Raw genomic sequence first — 13,212 nt, 5'->3', positions numbered from 1 at the left:
ACATTTTGATGGGATCCAAAACATTTTTATGCAGAAATTTCTAGTCATATTAAATATGATTTCAAAATAAATTTGTACTATGTAAATCTCCAATGAAATATTGCCCAAGCAACATGTAATGAAATTAAAATTTTCAAAATCCAATAATAATATATTTTTAAACTAATTACTTGTTTGGTGCATTTTTTTATAGTTACTGCCCAGTTTTTATAATTACATCCCATTTATTATTTCATAAATCCCATTTTCTTGTTAAGCCTAATGCATCCCTCCTAAGAAAGATTTGCAGCCCAGCGAGGCGGAGAATAACAAGTTGACCCAGATATTGTGTAAAAATGTCGGCCCAGTTGCATTGCTGATGTTCAAAAATAGGCCTGTGTAGTACATTACAACTTTACATGGCTACCTAGCCCACATTCAGCGACACCAGAAAGCCCAAACAAGGCTTCTATAAAACTTTTTGAAGTCACTCAGATCAATAAATAACTTAAGAAAAATTTGAGTATAGTGGAACCTAATTAAAAGTTGTCATGAGCGAAGAAATAATTCAACGGGTCCCACTTGTGCGTGTGTGTGAGAGAGAGAGACCCATCGGCCGATGCTTATAAATACATCTTTCAGCCATTTGCATTGCTGATGCTCAGTAAAAACTTATATAGTTGACACAATCATATAGAACATCATATCACACTAAACTTGCATACAAAAATTTCACGCAGGCGGCAAAATGCGGTTGGAAGCAGTGGATCGCTACGGGTAGGGCTATGTTGAAACCAATGAACTTGTACATAACGGTTCATCGTCTTTATCAATGATGGGGAAATATCTTGAATGTTGTGCAAAGAAAACAGATAGACAAAAAAATAAGTTCTGCTAGCACATTAAGTTGACATACAACCCTTTCCAAAAAAAGTTTACGTACAAAAATAGAACAGGTTACAATCAAATGTACTGCCACATCAGTGCTTCACACCCATAGCTCGTATTTAACTAGGATCTGACAAGATTCGGTTGTTACATCAAATTGGAGCACATCCAGGAAGGCAACCCTGCCTCTTCTCACAAAGAAGCAGTGGCCTCCGCCGCACGATGGAGTAGATCCTGTGCCATCGATCGTTCTGAGCAACACGGGGAAAGTCTGACATTGACTCATGTAATGGACGTCGTCGACGGACCCTGGCACCAGTGGCGGCGGCAAGACTTCGATTGATGGTTTGACAAGTTCTTCGACATGGACGAACACTCAATACAGGTACATCCCTAACGTGGTCTGCAGTGACCTTGGTGGCTATGAATAGTACAACCCCGCTTCCTGCACCTATAACTCAACACCAATCACCTTTGGTATGGTGGACGGCTTCTTCAACCATGCCATAATCGTTAGAGCCCATCTGTCTAGAGGAACAAACATACTCACGAGCTCACCTACAAGGTCGTTGATAAGCTCATTCATGGAATCGCTGTTCCAAGCACATCGAGGCATGCCGTGGAAGCTAAGCTTTGTTAAAAACTCAAGCTCAGAGGGCACCGAGGACCATACTGGGTGCCACCGCTCAAAGCTCACGAGAGCGCCATCACAAAACAAATATCGGGTAGATTCAAACACACAACTTCAGACGAACGTTTTCTGGAACCTGACGAAGAAATCAGCCGGTCGCGGACAGACTTCGACGAGCAATTTACTTATTTGGATGCGTTGCGCAATGCCAAGAGCTTTGACAAGGTCTTCTGGCGAGATGGGAGGCCGGTCGCCGTTGATACTTACCATCAGCACTTTGCCGGCAAACTGGTCTTCAAGCGCCGCCATGCCACTGTTGAGCGACAGCACGCAGCGCCCGAAGGCAGGACGGACCTCAGGATCTCCAGCTCAGAGATCCGCGTTGAGCGGCGACATGATAGTGCACTTGAGTACAGGTAGTACAGGAGGCGGATTTTGGGGAATTGGTGTAGGAATCGATATTCCAAAGGTGGGAGAGGGGCGGGAGTTTGTGGATGAAAAGGTAGCATGAATTTCGAACATGCGCCAATATTCTCTCGGTGCGCAAGCGCACAAAAACACCGGTGGCGCCTAGATGTCAGCCTAAGAGTCGTTATTTTTTCTTTTTTTGAGAGCCTGGCCTTTTTTGAGGATCTTTTGAGAGGCTCGCCTGAGAGCCATTATTGACTTGTTTGGCATTGCATTACTACTCGGCCCATATTCAACGACACCTCACTGGCCGAAAAAATTGAACATCATCAAAAAGACACTGAGCTCAAATTATAACTTGAAAAAAAGAGATATACTCTGAACACTTGAGAACACTGATGCCCTCATTTAGCCCACTAGCAGTTCGAGACAATAAACAGTTCACAACAATGATATATACAACATTCAAACACTAACTAGTGAGTACTACTGACATAAACAACAAGACATGGTAGTTCATAAGAAATCTTATTACACCACCAAAATGCACCCATCTGCAGCGCTCAGACTATCGTGATCCAGATGAGAATGACATTCTAAATAGAGGCAACTGTTACATAGTAAGAGTGACATAGACGAGGATGACCAAATGACAAGGAATATGCATAACAAAAGAGAGAACTACCCATCCAGAACAAGCAACAAAGACAACAAGTCATTCAAAGAGGGATGATCCAACACCATCATAATTTGCAGCCTGGATTCAGTGACTAGTGATCCAGAGACACTAGTACTCCACCCTTTTGACGCAACGACCCAATTACCTATCAACCTGAAGGCTTGAACCACATCACTGCCTGCCGGACTTGAGACATCCAAGGATCAAAGTTAATCCACATGCCTTTGTCATTCTCACCTTCTTTTGGCTACAGGCTGTATCATTGACAATTAGGGGAGTTTGCTCCCGAGTCCTAGGGCTCACCGTGTAGATACAGTTTTCCATAGCAAACAGAGCTTCTCTTCCATCAAGGTCCTTGCCAACAGTGATCTCCTGGTTAATCGGATAATTGAGTTCGAGACACAGAGAGTGTGAACCAAGGCTGTTTACCCACCTCCAACTCAAAAATCCTGAAGGCCCCAACAAGCTAGTATTACTTGTACATAGTGGGGTTTTTGCAATATAACATTTCCGGCTCATGTGTGTGAATGATCATCAGTCTTTTGCTTTCATCTAATTGAGTGAGGAACCAGTTGTGCTTCCCTGTTATTGGCAAAGGTGGTGTGATTACAAAGGGCAGTAACTATAGGGACACTTCATCATATAAAAAAATACATGCATTCTTAATGTAAGAACATCATTGTTCAGAGTATGAGTAGGATAATGCAAGAAACAACATTGCTATGTCCCTGTTGGAACTGGGAGGAAATACAGGGAAATGTATACTGGGTTCCAAAATATAGAAGTGCCATGCATGGTTATACTCATGTTATCTCGCAATTGATTCTTCACAGGAAACTACCATCTCATGCATGTTATGTAATCATGTTCTGTCCTCACAAACAAATTCTTCAAGGAAACTCAGATACATGGTACGGGGGAGAAGGCCCTCGGTGCTGGAGTGGCTAGCGAGGGAATAGTGGTACTAGTGGAGGTGAGCGAGGCAAGGGTACGCGGGGGCACAATGAGATGATGAAGAGTGACCTCAGGATCTCCGACGAGACAGAGATGGAGATGGAGTGGTGCTAGGGGAGAGGGAGACGAGGCGAGGCATGCTATATAGTGGCGGTGATAGTGACTGCACAGTGCGCAAGGTGAGGCTGACTTTGGTAACCCAAACACGCCACCTGGACTGGTGGCACCTCGGGCGCATGGACTTGTCACTTCACTATGAGGACCAAATGAATAATATTTTGACCATGAAGTGTACCAAAGTTGTACTACTACTAGTAGGAACATACGGAGTAGTACTGTATAGCGGAAATAGGTCTCCCGTGCTAGCATGCCTCTGGGTTCACTTCATCCTCCAAGTATCATCCATATTGCGAGCAGAACCAAATTCTTGTGTATGTGGAAGCACGAAGAAGGTTTTTCTTTTTCTTTTTGAGGATAACCACATATTCCTTAACCAGAGAATGTTGTGTCTCCCACGCACACGCCAATATCCATCCGAGCCAGCTACGACACATTTGTTTATATCTGTTTGCATAGGTCCCACCTATTAGGAGGGGTGCAGAAATAAAAAGGAATCACAAAATGTCTTGCCACGGTGATTCTAAAGAGTGACCTCAACTAGCTAGTGGCACATGTAGTGCTAGAAGGATGGGCACGTACACGGACAGGTACCACTCCTCAGTCTACTGGCATAGCCTTTTCTTTTAGTCTACCTAGTCGTCTAATCAACTGCCTGCAGGCCACTTCTCCCATTTACTTCTCCATCGGGTACCGATTTTCCTCGGCTTCTTCACCTCTCCTTCATCTTCATTTGCATCAAAACCCCAATGCATTCACATTGCTTTAACCTCTTCACATACTCCTAGAGTAATTCCGAAGCCCCTTTAAAAATCATTTTCTTTAGTTAGACTAGCCATATAATCCTAATTCTCCGAACCATTGCCCTCCGGTCCAGCGGTTCCGAATGGCGAAAGAGATCCAGATGTTGGTTTTTAGCGTCCAACATGTCCTCGTCGAAGGCTCGTTGAGCATAGTTTCCACCGTCACCGACCACCAAAGGGTTGCTCGGAAGTGGATCAACAATGTATCCAACTCCCTCCAAAAGGTAGAGATGAAGGTCATTGGTCTCGACGCGGAGTACATGGAGCGTACCACTTGGAAGATCCAATGCGCCGTCGTCCTTCAATTGTTCCTTGAAGATGATGTTTTGGTGTACCACATCATACACACGCCCTCCATACCAGGTGAGTTCCAGAATTTATTATCTCGGGAGGATATATACTTCTGTGGGTCAGCCATCGAAGGGGACAAATAGAAGCTCGTGTCGTACAACCTTGATTTGAAAAGCATTGCTGACCTACAAACCAGAATCAAAATTCCTATAGAAGATTGTGATAAACAGACACCATCCCCATTCGATATAGCAAACATTGTGCTCGGTTCAAATCTTCATAAGGGTGACGAAATGATGGCATTAAAGTCGTCTGGATGGGAGAATTATCCCTTGATGTACGAGCATATAAAATATGCTGCCCTCGAGGCCCGTGTGAGTTTCGAAATAGCTGCAAGGTCCAAAGAGCATGTTGTGAAGCCATCCCTCACAGAAAATGAGAAGAAGATGAAGAAGAATAAGAAGAATAAGTTGCACTAGCAGCAGGGCATTATGGATGGATGAACTATTTCCTCTCTTGTAAAACAATATTTCCTCTCTGTGTATACTGATATAGATGAATTATTACGATGGTGTGCATGTCTTTGGAACAAATAGCGGCGTAGGTCCGCTTGACAATAAGGAACTATTTGTCCGCCTAGCTTTCTCTACTACTCCTTCCAGCGATCGGTATGCAATGCATGTGTCAGTAGACATGATAGCTTGTCCATGGAAGTTGAACTACGGCATCCATCATGTTTCATAAACTGCCACTCGCGATTCCCATGACGCCGCTCCAATCCACGGCACCACGTCCCTCGACGTGTGCCTCACCCCTCTCGGCCGCACCGCCCCTCTGGTTTTGTGTGCATGACATGCGGGCTAGCTGAAATGCAACGAGCATCAAGTTTCTACCATAGCCACACGTGATTCCCACGATGCCGCTCAAACCCATGACACCACACGTCCCCCGACCTGCGGCTCACCCCTCTTAGTCCCACCGCCCCTCTGCCTTCAGGAGCATGATATGTGGACCCACCACCTATCGGGTCCACTAAAGCTCACTCATGTGGGCGTAGAGAGGGAAATGTAACTCCTAAGCTAGGCCTTGTGGTGCTACCACTACACGAACGTGTGCCAAACTCGAGATTTGTTTCTTACTAGCAAGATGCCCGTGCGTTGCATAGAACATCAAGATGCATTTGTATGAGTAGTTTATCTTGTGGGAGAAAAGGATGAACGAGGGAAGGCCTTATTTGCAAATGTGGAGAGGGGTGTGGGTATCTTTTTAAAAAAATTGACATAGTTTCCTTCCATGGACATCCTACGCCTCATAACGCCCTGACGTCCATCTGTGGCATCCTCGCCACAGCTAGGCCACCACTAGCCGGTTCAACTCAAACAAGTGAGTCGCGAACGCCGCCACGACAACGGCCAGCTAGGCATCTCGAACCACACCGATGCCACTTCCCCGTAACTGACCTATGCTGGCATGTGGCCGCACGCCGTTGAGCCGCCCGTCAACATACGATGGTAGGAATGCCTCCAAGCTCACTGGCTCAACTACGTCGAGTACATCACGTTCGCAAACCGGTATCCATTGAGCCGGTTGCTCTCGCCCATCAGCAGACGCCTATACGTATCCAGCATTGCAGCCTCGTTGCTGAGTGCTACATCCTCGGGACAGTGCAAGAATCTCGAGCCCAAGTCGACCTATTTGCCCAGGGTAGATCACTGGCTCCCGCCCGAGCTCCCACCCGGCCGTCGTTGCCGTCGCACCACTGACGATCGGGAGCAGCACCCTGCCGCTCATTCGGAGCACGAGCTAGTAAACATCATGTGACATGTCACAATAGTCAAGCACCTCGACATGCATCGACCAGGCAAAGACTTTTCTTGGCACAAGCTCCATGGTCTTGTCCAAGATCGGTGTGCTACTGCAGTCGAACATGCGGGTAAAATACTACGGGAGCAGTTGCATGTGCATGGCCCAGACGCTGATGTTGGAGTGGAGGTGGTACTCGTTGGCACCACAGCGTGCCACATGGAATAGGCAGGCACCTGTTGCGACGCTCTGGCTTTGGCACCGACATTGTCAATGTAGTTGATGATCTGGAGGAGGACGAGCAAGAAAGGAAAGGGTCTTGCATGCATGTACAGATTCATGCAGGAAATTATTTCCTAGAATATGGCCTTTGTTTACCTTTCTTTGAGGATATAGATGACCCACACAAGGAAATCTATTATAATCATTGGATGAAAATTAGTGGTGCGGGATTACGGATCGGAGCATGGAGGGGAGCAGGCAAGCCTCGTCCGCTGACTTGCGCCTCACCCCTCTTGCTCCCACCATCACTTAGCTTTCATGAGAATTGTTGGGGAACGTAATAATTCAAAAAAATTCCTACGATCACGCATGATATAACTAGGAGATGCATATCAACGAGAGGGGAGAGTGTGTCCACATACCCTCATAGACCTAAAGCGGAAGTGTTTAGTAACGCGATTGATGTAGTCGAACGTCTTCACGATCCAACCGATCTAAGCACCGAACGTACGGCACCTCTGTGTTCAGCACACGTTCAGCACGATGATATCCCTTGAGCTCTTGAAGTAGTTGAGGACAATGGAGAGTTCTATCAGCATGACGGTGTGGCGACGGTGATGATGAAGTTACCGTCACAGTGCTTCACCTAAGTACTATGACGATATGACCGAGGTGTTGAACTTTGGAGGGGGGCACCGCACACGGCTAAGAGATTGTCTGTTGTACTATCTATTGGGGTGCCCCATGGCCACGTATATAAAAGAGGGAGGAAGAGAGGAGGCCGGTCAAGTCCAAGTAGGATTCGCCCCCGCCCCTCTTTTCCTTTCTTCCACCGGAGGGAAAGGAAGGAGGGGAATGAGAAGGAAGGAGGGGACCGCGCCCCCACCCCTTTTCCAATTTGGTATGGGTAGGGGGAGGCGCGCGCCACCTCATGGCCCTTCTTCCCTCTATCCACTAAAGCCCATTAAGGCCCGTTAACTTCTCGAGGGGTTTCGGTAACCTCCCGGTACTTCAGAAAAATGCCCGAACCACTGGAAACCATTCTGATGTCCAAATGCAAGCTTCCAATGTATGAATATTTACCTCTCGGCCATTTCGAGAGTCCTCGTGATGTCTGTGATCTCATACGGGACTCTGAACAAACTTCGATCATCAAATACATAACTCATAATACAAATTGTCATAGAACGTTAAGCGTGCGGACCCTAGAGGTTCAAGAACTATGTAGACATGACCGAGACACATCTCCGGTCAATAACCAATAGCAGAACCTGGATGCTCATATTGGCTCCTACATATTCTACAAAGATCTTTATCGGTCAAACCGCAAAACAACATACATCATTCCCTTTGTCATCGGTATGTTACTTGCCCGAGATTCGATCGTCGGTATCATCATACCTAGTTCAATCTTGTTAGCGGCAAGTTTATTTACTCGTTCCGTAATGCATCATCCTGTAACTAACTTATTAGTCGCATTTCTTGCAAGGCTCATAGTGATGTGCATTACCGAGAGGGCCCAGAGATACCTGTCCGATACACGGAGTGACAAATCATAATCTTGATCTATGCCAACTCAACAAACACCATCGGATACTCCTGCAGAGAATCTCTAATCACCCAGTTATATTGTGGCGTTTGATACCACACAAGATGTTCCTCTGGTGTTCGGGAGTTGCATAATCTCATAGTCAGAGGAACATGTATAAGTCATGAAGAAAGCAATAGTAATAAAACTAAACAATCATTATGCTAAGCTAATGAATGGGTCTTGTCCATGAAATCATTCTCTAATGATGTGATCCCGTTCATCAAATGAAAACACATGTCTATGGTCAGGAATCTTAACCATCTTTGATTAACGAGTTAGTCAAGTAGAGGCATACTAGGGACACTCTGTTTGTCTATGTACCCACACATGTTCTAAGTTTCCGGTTAATACAATTCTAGCATGAATAATAAACATTTATCATGATATAAGGAAATATAAATAACAACTTTATTATTGCCTCTAGGGCATATTTCCTTCAGTCTCCCACTTGCACTAGAGTCAATAATCTAGATTACATAGTAATGATTCTAACACCCATGGGGTCTTGGTGCTGATCATGTTTTTCTCATGAGAGAGGCTTAGTCAACGGGTCTGCAATATTTAGATCTGTGTGTATCTTGCAAATATCTATGTGTCCCTCCTTGCCTTTATCGCGGATGGAATTGAAGCGTCTCTTGATGTGTTTGGTTCTCTTGTGAAATCTAGATTGCTTTGCCAAGGCAATTGCTCCAGTATTGTCACAAAAGATTTTCATTGGAACCGATGCACTAGTTATTACACCTAGATCGGTGATACGTCCATTTTGCATCATGCTTTTATATCGATATTTATTGCATTATGGGTTGTTATTACACATTATGTCACAATACTTATGCCTATTCCCTCTTATTTTACAAGGTTTACATAAAGAGGGAGAATGCCGGCAACTGGGATTCTAGGCTGGAAAAGGAGCAAATATTAGAGACCTATTCTGCACATCTCCAAAAGTACTGAAACTTCACGGAAGTCATTTTCAGAATATATAAAAAATACTGAGCCAGGTGTGCCAGGTGTTCCGGAGGGGGGCCACACCCTGTAACGCCCCGAGACCGATGTGCCAGGTGTTCCCCAGTTATTTGTTGTTGTTGCCTTGTCATTTTCTTGCGTGTTTCATTTCATCATGTCATCATTTGCATAGCATAATCATGTTTTTCAAAACTTGCATTCGTCCGGGTTCTCCGAGTTCTTTCCGTTGTCCGTTCTGAGCCCAACCACACTTGCACGCGCCCGCGGCCTGTCCGAAATAGTATTTTATAAGTGGCCGGAAAATGTTCTCGGAATGGGATGAAAGTTGGCGTGCGGTGTTGTTTTGTTGTCAGTAGACCACCTGCCAAGTTTCATCGCATTCGGAGTCCGTTTGACGCCCCAATGGATAACTATAGCGGCAGTATAGTCGGTCTATCGTCGGACGCTTTCAGTCTCCGGATACAGTTGCCGGGCTGCACTCCTCTCCTCTCATCTCAGCCCAACCTCTCTTCACAGCCCACTAGCCCACCTATCTAACCCCCTCCGCTCCGGGTCGTCCGATCGCGATCGTACGGCTCGAAAAACCCCTCCTAACCCCCAAACCCTAGCAAAATTTGCTATATAAGGACACGCCTAGTCCATTTTGGGCAACCTAGACCCCCTCTCCTACCTCCTGCCGCAGCCAACCCCCCTCCTTCCTCGCTTTCAGCGCCCAACCAGCACCCCGCCGCCACTTGTCGCTGCCAAAGCCACCCGCCGCCGCCGCCACATCAGCCGCGCTGCCCCTGCACCCACTCCCACATCACCGCGTGTCCTCCCCTGGGCCCCACTTTGCCGCGGCCCTTAGAGCCCATGGGAGGCCCACTCCGGGCCGCTCGGGCCCGAATCGCCCTGCCGCTGTGCGCCCGAGCACGCTCGCTCGCAGCCGCTCGTATGCCTCCTCCCGCTGGAGCCCCACACCGCCTCGCGCTTCGCCTCCTTCTTCCGGCCACCGGAGTGCTGCCGTCGGCGACCTCCACCTGAGGCCAGAGCTCCGCCGTCCCTCTCTCTTCTCTCTTTCTTCTCCTCCCAGCGCTCACCTCTCGTTCTCTCTCTCGCAGGTGAGGCCATTGCTGCCAGATCCACCCCGCCGGATCCCGCATCCCCGAGCGCCGTCGACCACCCTCGACACCGGATCCGGCTTCCCCAGTCCCGGATCTGTCCATTCCTGCCGGTACCGCCTCGCCCCGCCGCCTCAGGCCACCACCGGTTCCTGCCGCCGCCACCATGGCTCGCCTCGGCCTCGGCGGGAGGTCGGGGATGAGATCCCACTCGGGCGGGCCGCCTCCCCTTCGCCCGATCCAGCCCAGCTGCCCGGCCTCCTTCTCTAGTTGGGCCTAGGCCCAATGTGAGCACACCCCCAGCACCCACCTTTTTTCCCTGCTGTTGGGCTAGTCCATTTCGGCCCGATGCATGTTTTTTCCCTCTGTTGCGATTTTAGCTATTATTTCCAGGGACTACAGTTTTACAGAAAAACCCTCCATGTTCATTCATTTAATATCTCACTAAACGTGCATCGGATTAAAATGATTTATATATGAAAGTTGCTTAGAATTTTGTGTAGATTCATATTGTGCAACTTTCATCCATATTTAGAATGTTTTAAATGAGGTTTGCTTGTATTTGCCTATTGCCATGTTAAAATGATTTAATTCATAACTAAATAACCGTAGCTCCGTTTTTAACAAACTTTATATGTAAATGGGGTAGAAAAATGCCTAGTTTAACATGGTGGCTTCATTTTGCATGCTTAACAACTCTAAAATTGTGTTTAGGGCAAAACAGTACCAAACCTAAAATATGCATATGGGGATTTACCGGAAATGTTGTTCGTTGCTTCCGGCCTCATTTAAATTTGACAAGATGGGTAGTTTTTCATTTGCTTCACTCTCTTGCCATGTTTAACAACATTTAATATTGTTGGGTACATAAACGAGATCGAACTAAATAATTGATGTGGTGCTCCATCAATATGCAACTCGTTGCATATTGAGCTCCACTTAAGTTGTAGTGTTGTTTTGTGCTCTTTGCCATGTCATGCTACATTAAACCGGACATGCATCATACTCGATTGTGCATCATGCCATGTTGATGTGTTGGTTGTTTACTATGTTGTTTGCTTCTTTCCGGTGTTGCTTCTTCGGGTTGGTTCCGATAACATCGTGTTGTGAGGACCCGTTCGACTACGTCCGTTTGTCTTATTCATGGACTCGTTCTTCTTCCTTGCGGGATTTCAGGCAAGATGATCATACCCTCGAAATCACTACTATCTTTGCTATGATAGATGCTCGCTCTTTTGCTATGCCTATGCTGCGATACCTACCACTTGCTTGTCATGCCTCCCATATTGTTGAACCAAGCCTCTAACCCACCTTGTCCTAGCAAACCGTTGATTGGCTATGTTACCGCTTTGCTCAGCCCCTCTTATAGCGTTGTTAGTTGCAGGTGAAGATTGAAGTTTGTTCCTTGTTGGAACATGATGATCGTTCCTTGTTGGAACATGTTTACTTGTTGGGATATCACAATATATCTTATTTAATTAATGCATCTATATACTTGGTAAAGGGTGGAAGGCTCGGCCTTATGCCTGGTGTTTTGTTCCACTCTTGCCGCCCTAGTTTCCGTCATATCGGTGTTATGTTCCCGGATTTTGCGTTCCTTACGCGGTTGGGCTATAATGGGAACCCCTTGACAGTTCGCCTTAAGTAAAGCTCTTCCAGCAATGCCCAACATTGGTTTTACCATTTGCACTAACAACCTACCACCTTCCCTTGGGTTCTGCAGACTCAAGGGTCATCTTTATTCTAACCCCCCCCCCCCCGGGCCAGTGCTCCTCTGAGTGTTGGTCCAAACTAGAGCCCTGTGTAGCGCCCCCTCGGGGAAACTCGAGGTTTGGTTTTAGTTGTACGGATTGCTCATCTGAGTGTGCCCTGAGAAAGAGATATGTGCAGCTCCTATCGGGATTTGTCTGCACATTCGGGCGGTGTTGCTGGTTTAGTTTTACCCTGTCGAAATGTCTTGTTGTACCGGGATACCGAGTCTGATCGGAATGTCTCGGGAGGAGGTCTATTCCTTTGTTGACCGTGAGAGCTTGTGACGGGCTAAGTTGGGACACCCCTGCAGGGATTTGAACTTTCGAAAGCCGTGCCCGCGGTTATGGGCAGATGGGAATTTGTTAATGTCCGGTTGTAGAAACCTGAACCTTGACTTAATTAAAATGAATCAACTGAGTGTGTTACCGTGATGGCCTCTTCTCGGTGGGGTCCGGGAAGTGGACACGGTGTTGGAGTAATGTTTGCACAGGTTGCCCTCTAGCTTCTCGCTCGCGCTTTGCCTCCTCTTCTCGCTCTCTTTTGCGTATAAGTTAGCCACCATATATGCTAGTCGCTTGCTGCAGCTCCACATATATTTGCCTTACCCTTCCTATAAGCTTAAATAGTCTTGATCGCGAGGGTGCGAGATTGCTGAGTCCCTGTGGCTCACAGATTACTATTACACCAGATGCAGGTCCAGGTGATTCCGCTCCAGGTGACGAGTACGAGCTCAAGTGGGAGTTTGACGAGGACTCTCAGTGTTACTATGTTTCTTTTCCCGACGATCAGTAGTGGTGCCCAGTTGGGGGTGATTGGGGACGTGTCGCATGTTGGGTTCTCTTCTATTTTGGCACCGTAGTCGGACCTTGATTGTATTTGGATGATGTAATGCTTTATTCATGTACTTGTGTGAAGTGGCGATTGTAAGACAACTATGTATCTTTTCCCTTACTGTATTACATGGATTGTGTGAAGATTACCTCACTTGCGGCATTGCTTTCAATGCGGTTATGCCTCTAAGTCGTGCT

The sequence above is a fragment of the Triticum aestivum genome, chromosome 2A (genome assembly GCF_018294505.1).
Source record: "Triticum aestivum cultivar Chinese Spring chromosome 2A, IWGSC CS RefSeq v2.1, whole genome shotgun sequence".
Lineage (NCBI taxonomy): Eukaryota > Viridiplantae > Streptophyta > Magnoliopsida > Poales > Poaceae > Triticum > Triticum aestivum.
This window is presented reverse-complemented; position numbering follows the sequence as displayed.